Source organism: Micromys minutus (genome assembly GCF_963924665.1).
Source record: "Micromys minutus genome assembly, chromosome: 3".
Taxonomy (NCBI): Eukaryota; Metazoa; Chordata; class Mammalia; order Rodentia; family Muridae; genus Micromys; species Micromys minutus.
Window position 1 is genome coordinate 28,719,381 of NC_137972.1, and position 14,786 is coordinate 28,734,166.

Consider the following 14,786-nt stretch of genomic DNA (forward strand, 5'->3'; position numbering starts at 1 on the left):
TATGGCTTACCTAGCCTATTGTCTTACACCACTCAGGACCACCTGTCATAGATGGTACCACTCACTGCGAGGTGGGTCTAACCACATCAATTGTTAGTCAATAAAATGCCCCACAGGCTTGCCCAAGCTTGTCAATCTGGTGGGGGCATTCCCTTCGAAATGTCTCTAGCTGTGTTAAGGTAACCAAACCAAACCAAACCAAACCAAACCAAAACAAAACAAACAAAACACACAACTAGCAAGCACAAATTTCAGCTCAGCACACAAACATATTACTATCTAGCCACAACCTTTCCTTTACTGTCTGTTCCCAAAATCCAGTCTTAACACCAATATTTCAGTATTCAACACAAGTAATTTTAAAAGTCCCACAGTCTTTAAAAAATTAAATCCTTTAAAAGTTGGTTCTTTAAAACATCCAAAGTCTCTTTTAAAGTTCAAAGCCTCTCTTAAATATCCAAATCTCTCTGAAATATTTGGATTTTTGAAAAATCTGTAGTCTTTGTAACATTCTGAAGTTTCTCTAAAGTTCCAAAGTTTCTTTCTTTCTTTCTTCCTTCCTTCCTTCCTTCCTTCCTTCCTTCCTTCCTTCCTTTCTTTCTTTCTTTCTCCTTTCCTTCCTTCCTTCCTCCCTCCCTTGCTCGTTTTCCCCCCTCCCCGTCTCTCTCTCTTTCTTTTTTTGCCAAGCTGTGACTGTTTATTAACTGACCAGATTATAAAAATACCATGGACGACATCTTAGTTCATCCGTCTAATAAACCTGTTTATCTGGTCTTCCCTGTTGCCAGCATCTCCACCTTCTACAAATTGAGTTGTCTTTTTCTTTATTCCAACTCACGGGGAAGATAATTTGAAGGGACACAGGAAGTTATTTGCTTCCTTGAAGTGTTTCCCAACTGTATAGATTTCATAAATTAGATCCTCCATTCAGATGATGCCAAATTTACCAAGAGATAGAGCAACCAAGGGGTTATCTGTCAAGGCAATCTGCTTTTTATTAATTTTGCCATAGTCTCACTCATTGATGAGTTCATTCACTGACTTCAGGTTGGGGTACCCCCACGCAATGTATGGTTCCACAATCCTCAGCTTGTTAATTAAAGCCTTGTTGAGCTTAACAAAGGTGCCATTGAAGATCTGTCAAAGACTACCTTGTGCACCTATGAGAATATTCCATTGATACCCCGGATTCTGCTGACCAACACTAATTTCCGTTCTGTGTGCACATAGAAGTTTCCAGCCTTCTTTGCCATGCTAGCCATTCGAATCTCAATCTGGTACATCTGCCTGTACTCCGTGTGATAGAGCTTTGCCTTCTCATAGATGAGCTTCCTCCTTGCCTTCCGCAGGGTCTTCAGGGCAAACCTCTTCCTCAGACACTTCACCTTCAACTCTGTGAAATTCCTTTACTTTTTCTTGAGGGTTTCTGGCACAGCAGGAACTTTCTCTTAAGGGTTTCTGGCACAACAGCAACCTTCTTTTTCCACCTTCTGGAACAGCCTCCGTGGTCCCAGCCTGGAAAGAAGGGGAAGCTGGCCAATTCCACAGTTTCTTAACCGTGGGTTCCTGTAAAAAGCAAGTGTCATAGTTAAGGTTAATAATATTGTGAATAAATTCCATGACGAAAAGCAACTTTGGAAGGAAAGAGCTTACTTGGCTTCTACTTCCACATCATTCTTCATCTCTGAAGGAAGTAAGGACAGGAACTCAAACAGGGCAGGGCCCGGAGGCAGGAGCTGATGCAGAGACCAAGGAGGGGTGCTGCTTACTGCCTTGGCCCTCAGGAGTTCCTTAGTTTGCTTCCTTATAGATCCCAGGACCATGAGCCTAGGAATAGCACCACCACTAATGGGCTTGGCCCTTTTTTATTAATCACTAATTAAGAAAATGTACTACAGGCTTGCCTGAACACAGTCTTTTATTTTTTTTTTTTAAAGATTTATTTATTATATGTGAGTACACTGTCTCTGTCTTCAGACAGACCAGAAGAGGGCATCAGATCCCATTACAGATGGTTGTGAGCCACCATGTGGTTGCTGGGATTTGAACTCAGGATCTCTGGAAGAGCAGTCAGTGTTCTTAACCCATTAAGCCTTCTCTCCAGTCCCTGAACACAGTCTTATGGAGATATTTTCTCGATTAAGGTTCCCTCCTCTCAGATACTCTAGCTTGTGTGAAATTGACATAAAACTAGTCAGCACAATAAGTTACATGCTTCTTATGGGAAAGAAGACCCAGGCACAGTTACAATCATGAAAAAACCTGAAGTGCAGCAGTGTGAAAGGCTCAGTGTCCAGCATCTGGGAGTCACTCTTTAGCTTCTGGGCGCTGCAGAGCGTTCCACTTCTCCACCTGTGCCGTCGTCAGTACGCACAGCTTGTTTCGTAGGCTTAGCTCCACCCCATACCACCTGTAGTCCTTGGTGGTTGTTTCAGAGCGTTGACATCTCTAAAATGTCTCATGAAACCTGGCTGCACTTCACCAACATTTCCTTCTGGGCTCTCTTCAGAGGCTTGGATCTTGCCATATAATACCAACCCTCAACTTCTCTACATGATCATGATTTCCCCAACCCTGGGGCTTCTAATATAACTGGGGCTTGAATTTCAGAAATGGTCTCTCCTGGCCTCTTGTGGTGCCGAGCTTCATGCCTTCAAATCTAGTGCCACCTGGGTGATTCTTATGTCTTACAAGTTTGGCTGTCAGTGCAAGGTACAGCCCTGGCTCCCTCTGGGCCACAGCTTTGTATGCTGACCTTGAGGAAATACTCCCAGAATGCATTACTTCAGTGACATGAGTCTCCTATCAATCACAGCTAAATTCTCAGCTTTCAGCAATAATTGTCCCAGTAAACCAAAAATTTCATTTTAGTACTTTTTATTTCAAAGTGTCACTCAAACAGCCCTGATAGAATATTTACTTCTCTTTGAAATATGCAATGGCATTCCCAGCCACAAGTTACAAAGTCCTTTATCTTCCCTAAAACATGGGAAGGTCTATCAAAATAGCCCACTCTCTTGTACAAACTTCTGTCTTAGCTAAGGTTTTTCTCACTGTGAAATGACACCGTGACTAAAAGCAACTTGGGGAGGAAAGGATTTGTTTTATCTACACACACACACACACACACACACACACACACCCACACACCCACACACACTTTGAGAAGGCAATGCCAGTGTGGAAGATGAAGACTTGAGTTACAGGGATTGAGGCTAGAAATAACAATTATGTTTATGCTGTGTGTTCTATCAAGCTCAACAATACGTACAGCTTTGGCAAGGGAAACCAAAGAAAATAAAGGAAAACAACATCCAGGCTTCCTTTCTGGTAGGCAAGGCCTTCATTCCTTCACTTACCCTGAACTCTCCCATGTGTCACTTAAGTGAGAAGACAGAAGTGTTCTTCTGCTGTGTATGTTTCTGGCCTGGGAATGAGTCCCTAGAAACAACATCTATTTTAGTAATGAGCACAGCGCAGGGGCACGATGTGGAGGCAGAGAGAGCAGCCTAGGTGCTGTGCCTGACCTGCAGAAGAACATTGGTAGGCAATGTGCTCAGAGGTGGAGTCAGAGAACATGGCTTATCCCAAGCCAAGGAGAAATACGAAGGCAAAATGGGTATGTCAGGTCAAGGAGAATGCCAAGTGAGACACTCTGCAGGAGACACAGGGAAGAATGGCCATGCAGGGGGTCACAATGACAGAGGACATGTCTATCAGTCTTTATTTATCTCCCCAAACAGTGAGGCTGAGGCCTAGCCTAATAGAGCAACAGAGGAAGGGACTAACTCTCCACTGTAGCATATCTGAGCATCCTTTTTGACACAGTTCCTGGGGTGGGGAGCAGGCATGGAGAATGGTCTGGGGGATGGGGTGCCAAGACTCAGCCATAGCTTCTTCACGCTCAGTATCTATTCCACCCTCTCCAGACCCAAGGGGGACAATTTCACATCTTCCCCACTCCAGCAATTAGTTCCACTTCTCTGGGCCTGTCTGTGGATCTGCTCGCCCTGAGGGGTCCCCTCCTCAAGTCCTAAAGATTTAAACTCAAGTCTATTGAATCCGGATGTCTCTGCTCCTTCCTTTGGGCCCTATCACCTTCCTGGAGTGGGCTGGATTCACAGTTGTTCTGACTGAAAAAAAAAAGTGATTTCACACATTCCATTTACCCATCCAGCTTCTTGTCCTTAGAACCTTCCATGAAGACCTTTTGAATAAGTCAGCTAAATTCTAATGAGGCAGAGGCCTTACACTTTCTTAAAGGGTTCATACACTTTTTTTCCTTGTTAAAACTCTGATTTGAGACTGATCGGTCGCTAGTCAGATGTTTTCATGGGCCTGTCATAACCTGGATATCAATGAAGGTGGATCTGATTAATCTGCCCCCACCCCTGGAATCCATTTACTTCCTTTTCTTGAGCCAATCTTTTTTTTCATCAGTGGTTTATAGTCCTCTCCTCCCACTTCATCTTCAATGGAGACCTGGTGGCCATGCCCAGTGGTATTTTCTGTCCAAGTATCCACAACTTGGAGACATTTTTGTACTCTGTTTTACAGACAGTAGTAGCTCCCAAGGTCTTGCATTTCTTCCAAATAGGGAGACAAGGCAAATGCAAAGGGATCAGAAGCTTTGACTAGCAACAGTGTGGGTAGAGCCTGTGTCCTAGCCACGAGCAGACCAGGTACTTTATAGCAGAATAGAGCACACCTTTCACTTCGCAGAGTTTGGGCCACCCTGTGACTCAACCACCAAGTTCACCGAAGCTCCCCTAGGGCCATAATTTAGTTGGCTTCAGGAAAATTGCCCATGTAGAGTAGGACATCTGTCTATGGACCCTCTTGGTGGCCATGTGTCTAGTCACAATGAGCCTTCTCCTCTCCTAGAAAGCGTGTTCTCAGTATTTGACCACATTATCTGCTGTAGGGAAGACACACGGCAGGATTCCAGCTTGAGGTTCTTCCTGGGGGCCATAGGAGGGGATGAGCTTAGTATCCAGAATTCCTGAGCAGGGTCTTGTTTGTAGAGAAAAAGTATTCTGTATTCTACACAGTGCTCCTTCATAGACATCTATCTGCCTACACTAAAATCCTACACACTTCTGAGGAAAAATCTTGGGCTCCCGAGAAGGACCGATCAGATATGAATGTTGGATAATGAGGACAGAGCACAGGAGAAGGACATTTTCTCTGCTGGCTTAGGATTTCGGAAAAGAGCTGGAGAAGAGTAGAGAAAAACATTAGTTCGAGGGTGATCTGGACGGGGGCTCAACCATATCTAAATGTTTCTGCCTGTTCTCTGCTGGTGTGCGGAAGGAACACTTTTTGCCTGCTTCCTGATGGTGGTGGCTTTGCATAAGATTAGAGATCCAGCTTGGTCTCCTATTTGGGGTAGATGCTAAGCACAGAGATCTTAGGTTCATCATGATGGGAAAGTGGCTACCTCAATTGAGATGCTTGGGCGTTTTGCCTTAGGCCACGTGCAGGAGGAGAGTGAGGTCCCTGCCTTGGGTACTATGCAGTCAGCAGAGCTGGCAGAAGGAATGCTGAGCCTGGCTGAGTTCAGAAATGATGGAATGCCACTCTGTTCTCAACTGGTAGCCAGCACCTGGCCAGAACTGCTTCAGACACTGCAGCTGGTATTGTTGCTCAGCATTTGTTTAAGGTTTCGGAGCTTGTAATCTTTCTCCTGTTCTGTGAGATTACCTGACTCCTCCACACTCACGTCCAGAGAGATCCTTAGAAGCCAGAAGATGGTCATAGGAGGCATGAGCAATTACCCTTACAAGGCTGTACATTATCCAAAGGGAAGTTGACACCGTAGAGCAGGAACTATAGGCACATTATAACAAAGCAGGGCTTCCATGTGTTTGAGTATGGATTCTTCCTGGGTATTTGTATGCTAAAGCTTTGGTCTGTGATGCTTCCTTCCTGTGAATATCAGGGCAGTTCTCCTGGGAATGGATGAGATGGTGTGAAGGTTTGTTGTAAAGAAGGTTGTGCCTTCTTGGTGGTTTTCTTGTTTCTTCTTTGGTCACGGAGATGCTTTCTATCACGAGTGCTTCACCAGAAGCTGAGTAAATGCAGGCACCATGCTTTTGGGTTCCCAGAACCTTAGGCTAAAACGAACCTTTAAAAAAGTTATGCTACCAAGTCTTTTGTGTTTTGTCATAGTAACAGAAAGAGAGACCAAGGCTATTGGGGTGGTTTGAATATACTTGGCCTGGGAGTGACACTATTAGGAAGTGTGGCCTTGTTGAAGTATGTGTGGTCTTGTTGGAGTAGGTGTGGCCTTATTGGAGGAGGGGTGGCCTTGGAGTAGGTGTGGCCTTGATGGGGGAAGTGTGTCACTGTGGGGGGTGGGCTTTGAGGTTCTCATGCTCAGGCTCTGCTCAGTGTGAAGAGTCCCTCCTCTTGGCTGCTTTCAGATCCAGATGTAGAATTTTTAGTTCCTTCTCCAGGACCATTTCTGCATGCATGCTGCCATGCTTCCTGTCATGACTATAATGGACAAAACCCATGAACTTGTAAGCCAGCTCCAATTAAATATTGAGTTGCCTGGGTCATGGTGTCTCTTCACAGCAATGGAAACCCTAACTACTAATATACACCCCACCAAGTTACTATTTATTTACTGTCTGTTCTCTAATGTTTGAGACAATGAACTTGGAATGCCAGGTGTTGGGAACTTTCCAGAAGCATGTTTTGATCAATTTACCCCTTTGATACCCTGCCTCCAACCATGCTTTGTAACTGAGAAGATATCAGGGTTGGAGGCCACCCTCAGGGCCCGTGGGTGTTACAATTTGCTTGTTCCTAGCCTGTAGACTTCACATTTACTTCTGATCTCTTCTTTCATTTGCTCTTGGGACAATTTGACAGTCAGTCCCAGGATGTGGCAGGTTGACTGGATTCTTCCTTTGTTCTGTCTGTCTGAGAGCATGGTTCTCCTGGGGCTGCCTGGGATTATGGGGTAGCTGGAGGCCTCTCAGACCTCAGGTCTGGCCTTTTGGAGCACTGACTAGAGGTCACGTGATTGCCAATGGCCAGCAATGAAATGCTTCTCTTTTTCATCAGGTTTCTCTGGGTATGCTCCTTGCTCTGAATTATTTCATGGTATGGTGGCAATGCCGTGGGGAAAATTACTGTACTACTGGTTATCAACAGTACCATTTTTAGAGCCCGAGCCTGCTTGTCATACCTCTCCCTTTTGGCATATGTGACCACCTCACCTCTCGCCAGGATCCTGGAGTTGGCAAGTGTGAGACCAGGAGCCCAGTGTTTGGGGATGACATTTGCTTTTAAGTCCAGCTCTGCTTTCTGGGCGGTGTCTTGACAGGCAAACTTTGACCCAGTCATTATTATTTCTACTATCATATTCTGGCAATCAGGGCAAGTGGAGGCCAATGACTGGAAAATTCTGGGGTGACATATACAATATAATCACAGGAGGGAACCACCATCTCTGGAGGGTGTGGTGCTCAGGCTCAGATCTGTAGAGAGCAACCCAGAAAAACCAGTAGGGAGAAGTGGTGGGAAGAGGTTTCCGTTGATGAGCAGCTAGAGACCAGTGAGTTGTAAGGAATCCTCAGGTTCCCAGGAAAAGCTTGGAGCTGACCCAAGCCTCAGGCTGAGTCTTCTGACCCTGAGGCCTCTCTCTTGGACTCTTCCTGCTAAGCCAGGAAGTGGTCCCCAAGTGTAAGCAGCCTGACCTACAGGGGATGTCAGGGATGTGTGTGAAGGCGATAGCAGGCAAGAAAAGAGAGATGGATCTGGTAGGTTCTGATTTCCTAGCTCCCTGAATTTATGCAAGTCTGTGCAGTTAGATTATTCTGCTAGTTGCTAAGGTCTGGACATGAGCAGCTCCATCAGCTTAGTCACAAACCATTTTTTTTTTGTTACCTTAGTGCTCCATACAGGAAATATCCCCGAAAAGTGAAGATAAATTAGAGCCGGTCTAGATTTTGAGATGATTGCTGTCAAGTGGGGAGAAACTAATGTGGTAAATAATAATCAAATCACCCGAATTTGTTCCAAACATGAGGGTATGTGAGTAGTAGTGGCAGAAAAAAGAAATCATCAATTCGGCAGATAGTTTATAAATAGCATGATAGTAAAAATATTTTTAAAGTTGCAGTTGCCTCTTAGTAGAGGGTGGTTGGGTATCCAGGGGAAAGAGATACAGCAAGACTTTATCGCACAACCTCTAGATGCTTTTCTACTTTGACATTTAAAATGAGAATTTTCCAATGTAAAAGAAACATAAGAAGTTCCCAGAGCACTTAGGGACTGTGACTGTCTCATATCCATGTCCACGCTGGGAATATATTATTTACAATGCCAAAAGACAGACATGCTGAATTTATTGAGCAAAGTAAAGAGAAAATAAAGTTTCCTGGAGTATTTTTGAAAACACTTGGGATCCAGTGCTGTATATGCCAAACACTAATATACTGGATAAAATAAATATGTAGACAGAAAATTTGAGTTATGTCTCTTGACCAAAAATATCTTCTTGATTTTGTACATATATATCTTATTCAAAACTTGTTTATATAATTTTTAAAAGTGGATGAAGGAATGATTAAAAAAATAGCTCACTCTCACTGGGAGTCAAACTTTGTGCTAAGTCAATGCTCTTTTCCTCCAGAGGAGATGTCTGAAGGAATGGGCTGAATGGAAGTGTTGTTAAGACTTAAGGCAGAGTAGGAGCTAAACATCTGGGCTGATGGAGAGCCTTTCAAAGAGGTGCATCCAGCTATGTCCCCTTGATGGCAGAGGAGGTATGGGGGACACCTGTCAGGTAGTAGAGAATTTCCACCAGAGTGTGGGGGAGCATGGGGTGTAGTCAAGTCTGAGGCAGGTACTCTTCAGAGCTTCCTTGCAAAAAAATGGTAAGTGTGAAGTAGGGCTGATACCCCAAGATCTGGCACTTAAAAAACAAAAAAACCTGTGCTCCAATAATTGCTAAAATCCAAAGGTAGCATTGTCATAGGTGGGAAGGTCCAACAAACAGGTCGAAGAGTCACGTGGAGGCAGCCAAGCCAACCTGCCACTGGTCCTTGCAAGTGAGCTTTCATTTAGGAACGAGCAACTCCAGGGAGATGGGACTCATGGATCAGAGTGCTCAGATCATGGGAGGTTGGATGGGGAAATGAGTGTGTGTGTGTGTGTGTGTGTGTGTGTGTGTGTGTTTGTGTGTGTGTATGTGTGTGTGTATGTGTGTGTGTATATGTGTGTGTGTACATGTGTGTGTTCATGTGCAGTGTGAGTGTACATGTGTGTGTGCTAGTATGTGTGGCTAGTGTAGAGCTTGACCTCAAGTGTAAGGAATTTGTTTTTGCTGTAGACAATGGGAACCTGACAGGCTTTCAGCAGGAAGCCATGTGATCGGATTTCTGCTTTAGAAATCAAGGCTAGTGTTTGAAGTCCTAGAATGAGGTTCTCAGAGCTTGAAAGGACATCAATTGTTCCTCCCTGAGCTCTGTCCTCTCCAAGCACCTGTCAACATCACCAAGCCCTTCATTTAAAAGTAGAAACAAAGACAAACAGTGCTTCTGGCTCCTGCCTGGTTTGCCACCAGATTTCTAACAGATCCATTTTGATCACGGGCAGCACAAGCTCTCTTCTTTGTCTCAGTGTCAGCTGGAGTCTTCACCACAGAAGAGCCTTCTAGAGTGACACCTGCCAACTTACTCTTGTTTTTTGTCCCTTAGACTGGACCTAACCCAAGGCAAAACTGTGATGACACTTGATTTTTATCGCAAAACAATTAGTTACAAAAGAGATCTTAATGACAACACATGATAAAAATATGCACCTAGAGGGAGAGAGGAGTTGAACTTACAGGGGCCCAGTCTCATTTTTTTTAGCCCAAGCAAAAATGCCATCTACAAAGAGACCCAAGGAAGACTGAGAAGCAAGTGACTAGCTGGGCACAGGTCTAAAACCAGACAACCTAGTCCTGGAGTACTTTGTCATGGTAACAGCTTCACAAAGCAGATCTACACTGCTGCCTGCATGGTCTTTTAGGTGTTTGCTTCAGAGACCTCTTCAAGGGCAGCACAGAACCTCAGCTTCAGCGCAGGAAAGAGGCTCAGGCTGAAGTAGTGCACTTGGAGCCCGAGTTTATTAGCAGATGTTTTAGCATGGATTTGAACAGGATGTTAACGGAGTAAGGGGCTCGGGGAAAGGGCAGAACGAACCGTGTGCTGCATGAGCTTAAGGCTCACACTGTACTTTCTCAGCAGTAGCCATTTATATGCTTGAAAAATTTCATTCACTCATTCACTCACTCACTTACACATTCATTCATTCATTCATTCATTCACTTGGGAAATGGGATATGTGGCTCCTGAGCTGCATGCTGGGATAAAACAAAGGTCACAGGGTCAGAGGAATCCCATTTTTATTTAAAATCTCTCTCTCTACAAAGGGAATATTGTACTCACTTCTGCATATGGTAGAGATGCCACTTCTCTATCCCTTTTCCAGTTTAGTCTCAAGTTGTTTTCTAGCCCCGCACGTGCAGGTGTCTACATTCTTCTGCTTGTGCCAAACCTATAAGGAAGACCTGCTGTAGCCAATTGTGTTAGTTTAAATGAAATTCTCCACTCTAACTGGTGAGAGAATTCAGCCAGACTCTGGGGTGAGGGGCTCGTTTCCCTCCCCATACCCCTTATCTTTCCCTGACTATGTACTTGACCTCACATCTGCCCACAGCACACACTGGCCTTTCTCTTATTACTTCACAATTCTAGCATGGCTTGACAGCAGCTCTGTTAGCTCTTGCAGCCCCTAAATCTATCTGGGCATGCAGTGGTTTAAACTATTGGTTACTGCTCTTGTGGCCCTACTGTTGGCTGGACACTGTACCCTGCGTTGGCTGGCGAGTTCATCTGAAAGTTTAGCTGGGCTGGGCTTGTAGACTGGCTGGATCATTGGCCTGTATGGTGGTGTTAAAACTCAATGACTGGTCTATTCTCACTTCTCAAGTGGTCTGTATGCGCCATACACAGCATCAGGATTCCAAGAATGTGACACCCAAGAGCCACAGGAAAGCTTCAAGGCTCCTGATGATCCAGTGTCAAGATTCACAGGGTAACTTCCTGCCTCATTCTGGAACTGAAGCAAACCACTCAGGTAAGCCCAGATTTAAGTGGAAAGACATCAGCACCTACTTCTCACTGTGCTAAAGGGGTCGTGACTCTACACGGTTTGCCAAACAAGGAGCAAGGAGAATGACAATAAGATGAACAGGGATTATACTGACCAACTCAGTCTGAGAATCTTTTCAGAATGAGTTAGGGCAACCAAAAAAAAAATGAGTAAATTAAATAAGTGAGAGACTGGTGACCTGGCTATAGTGGAACCAGAAGGACTCCATCTTCATCTTTGAAGACTCATATTAGTACACAGGCAGGAAGCGGTTCCTTCAGTAATATAACAATATCTACTAACTTATAAGTTTATCCATCTATCTTCCATCCATCCATCTATCCATCCATCCATCCATCCAAACATTGGCTCACATACCCATTGCTCATCTAACTATAAGTGGGTTAATTAAACAGATACTTATTGGGGTTCTAGAGCTAAGGTCTCTGGGCCACTAAATATATAGTCTAATAAGAGAAAGTTAGACTTTTCCATGCAGTGTTATGAAGAAATCAAGATGGTGAAAAGGTTAACAGTGGGGTGGGGTGGGCCCTTCATTATTCTTTCAAGATAGACAGTGACAGTTGGTGTGGAGAGCGGGTGTGGCGGCAGTCCCTAGATGATGCTTGGGACTCCGGCCTAGTCTTGTGACTAGCACCTGACTTCCTCCTGCCCCCCCCCATATTAGCCACTCCCACCCCCCAGATTAGCCACTCCCCCGTGTGAGCTGTGCAGGTGCACCCATGACTCGAGATCAGGATAATAGGACTGCGCTTGGGGGAGGGGAGAAAGAGAAAGAGAAACTGAAAGGGAAACAGAAAGAGAGACAGAGGGGACAGAGAAAGATTTTCACTGACATGCTGTAAGGTTCCTGAATAAACCCGCTTTGAGAAGAACGCTGTGTAGTCGCTCCTTTTCTGCTGGTCGGAGACGGTAGCGACAGGTTGGAGAATGATTAGCATTTATCCTTGCGGGAATCTTCCAGACAGAGATGAGTATGAGTATGAATATTCTCGAGATGCTTAAGGAACAGAAAAGGTGAGAGTGGCTGAAGCCCAGGGCCAGGGAGGGATTATGAGGAGAGAGCTGATGTGGGAAGTACAGAGAGTGAGGGGACTCAGTCTACCTGGGGACAGCTGGTCCTCATAGTCAGGGGACAGGCTAGTTGAGTCTCGAGAGAGAAGAAATGTTCTTAGGTTAGTAAATATAGAACAAGATAAGAAAACATGACATAGGGGCGAGCCATAGATTCTGAAACAAGTCTTAGATGGTAGCGCTGATCTTGAGAGAGATAAATTCATTTTTCAGCTTCATGAGGAACCGATGTGAGAATATTGAAATGCTAGCCAAATCACCTTACTCTTCAGCAAGAATTTTGTGTGATGATTTTATTGTTTTGGTCTCTGAACTCTATTCCTGTGCTTTCGTCTTGATTTCGCAGAGGCATCTTTACTGCAGGAGCCAGGGTGGCTCTGTGAGCTAGTGGGGGGCTGCAGCATCCTGACCGGTGTGCCAGGCATTAGCTTGTCCTTCAGTGGTCCCAGCACACAGCTGTGTTGAAGGTGCCTTGGGGACTGGAAGTGGTGGCCAAAGGCTTCAGGGACAGAAGCTCTGGAAAACTGACCGGTGGCTCAGGCCTGGGTCCACTACTCAAGTTTTCTCCTTTTTTACTTTATTTTGTCTATACACACTTTCTCAAAACACTACCCAGTTCCTTCATATCTCCATGCATGTGGCTTGTGGCTGAGCGTGGAACTCCCATGCTGTGTCAGTCTGTGCCTGAGCTCACACACACACACACACACACACACACACACACACACACACACACACACGTTCGCATTATTTATACTCTGTTCAATTTCCTCTTTTCTCTTGGCCTGACTTAAAGATGTTTGTCTGTTTTTTTTTAAAATAACCAACTGTTTATTTGACTTTCCCCATGAAGTAATTTCCTCCTATATTATTTGAATGTGTGCATTTTTATTTTTCTTATTGATTTTGGATAGTTTTATTGTTTTGACATAACCTTTATGTTGAGTGCTTAATTTGTTTACTTCATTATTTTTCACTTCTAAGAGGCATTTCCACATATTTTCCTTTGTGTGCCACACTGAACGAACTCTAGAAGTTTCTAGATGCAGTGCCCTGATCACAATTCAGTTTTAGCTTTACTCCCATGGTTAGTTCTGGGTTTATTTGGATGTCCAAGCAGAACAATGTTGCCCTTCCTTCATTACTTCGGGATTCGTTACATTGTGTAGAGAGAGCATCCTAAAGAATTTCAATCTTAAAAATTACATTAAAAAATTTTAAAGCCTCAAATGTGAAATTTTGAGTGTTCCAAAAAACACGATAGAATTTATGATACCCGTAGAGCTGGCAACACACACTGCCATATGACACAGCCTTGTACTGGCATCTGCCGGAACTGAGTAGGATCCCACGGAGATAGGCAAGTGATCAGATACTGCCCAGATGTAGTGTGTCCGTAAAACCCCCACACATCTTCCCATGTGCTCCAGTCATGTCTAGATTGTTTATAATAGCTGAAGGCAACGCATATGCTGTCTAATCCGTTGACATTGGGGAGCGAGGAGGTAAGCATGCAGCCTAATTTCTATGTAGGGTCAGAAGTCTGTATATTTCAGTTGGTGACACGTGACAAAGGCATTCTTCCATTACTTTCATCTTTCCCATTTACTCACGGCACAGCAACAGGGCTAAAGTAGAAATCTTTAATTAGGACTGAAGTTTGCGAAGGCCAAACCTGGGGAATACCTGTAATTCCAGCTACTCAGGAAGCAGGGGCAGGAAGACCACAATTTCAAGGCCTGTTTGCACCACAGTCAGTTCAAGGCCAGCTTAGGCAACTGAGCTACAGCCTGCTTCAAAACATCAAAATTGAAAAATGGGCCACAAATGTGGTTCAGTGGTGTAGCACTGACCTAGTACCTCTATTTGTGCACATATGTATGCACACACATGCATACTCTGCACACACAAATGTATGCACAAACACACACACAAATGCATGCACACATGCACATATGTATGCACACATGTACACACACAAATGCATGCATGCATACACATATGCATGTAACATATGCACACACAAACATGCCCACAAATGCATGTACACATACACACATGCATGCACACATGTACACACACACAAATGCATGTATGCATACACATACACACACACACACAGTTGGCAGAATTTAGGCCCTCTCACCATGCAGCAACACAGTAACATTCCTCCCTCGTATAAGTGCAAAGTGATCTCTCTGTGTTACTATGAAGTCAATTCTGTCCACTCAGCCTGGCATCTTCTCTGGCAGCATTTGACTGACTTGCAAGGGTGTGGTGAGAAGAGTCTTGCAGGAGGGGTGTAAGGCAGGTCACTGGGAATGGAGAAGGTGTTAATATTTGGGGCAAATGACAAAGGCAGGGTGCTTCAGGGCTCCCTTGAGGAACAACCTCACATGACAAGATCCGGAATGAAGGTTGTGGGGATGAGGCTGAGCAGCCAGATGGATGTAGGTTTTTTTTTTTTTTTTAAAGGCCTTTACTGGTCTTTTAGCAGTTGGGTTGTAGTGACCAGGCGGTGGGGCTCCCGTGGAGCT

General features: G+C 44.6%; 1 pseudogene across 1 annotated transcript; it reads right to left on the bottom strand.

The window, feature by feature from the left end:
- Positions 1–738: 738 nt before the first annotated feature.
- Positions 739–7,356, bottom strand: LOC308418869 (large ribosomal subunit protein uL30-like; annotated as a pseudogene). The gene is made up of 2 exons: positions 7,230–7,356; positions 739–1,515 (listed from the first exon to the last, which is right to left on the bottom strand). The product of its transcript is annotated as a large ribosomal subunit protein uL30-like (transcript).
- Positions 7,357–14,786: the final 7,430 nt, after the last annotated feature.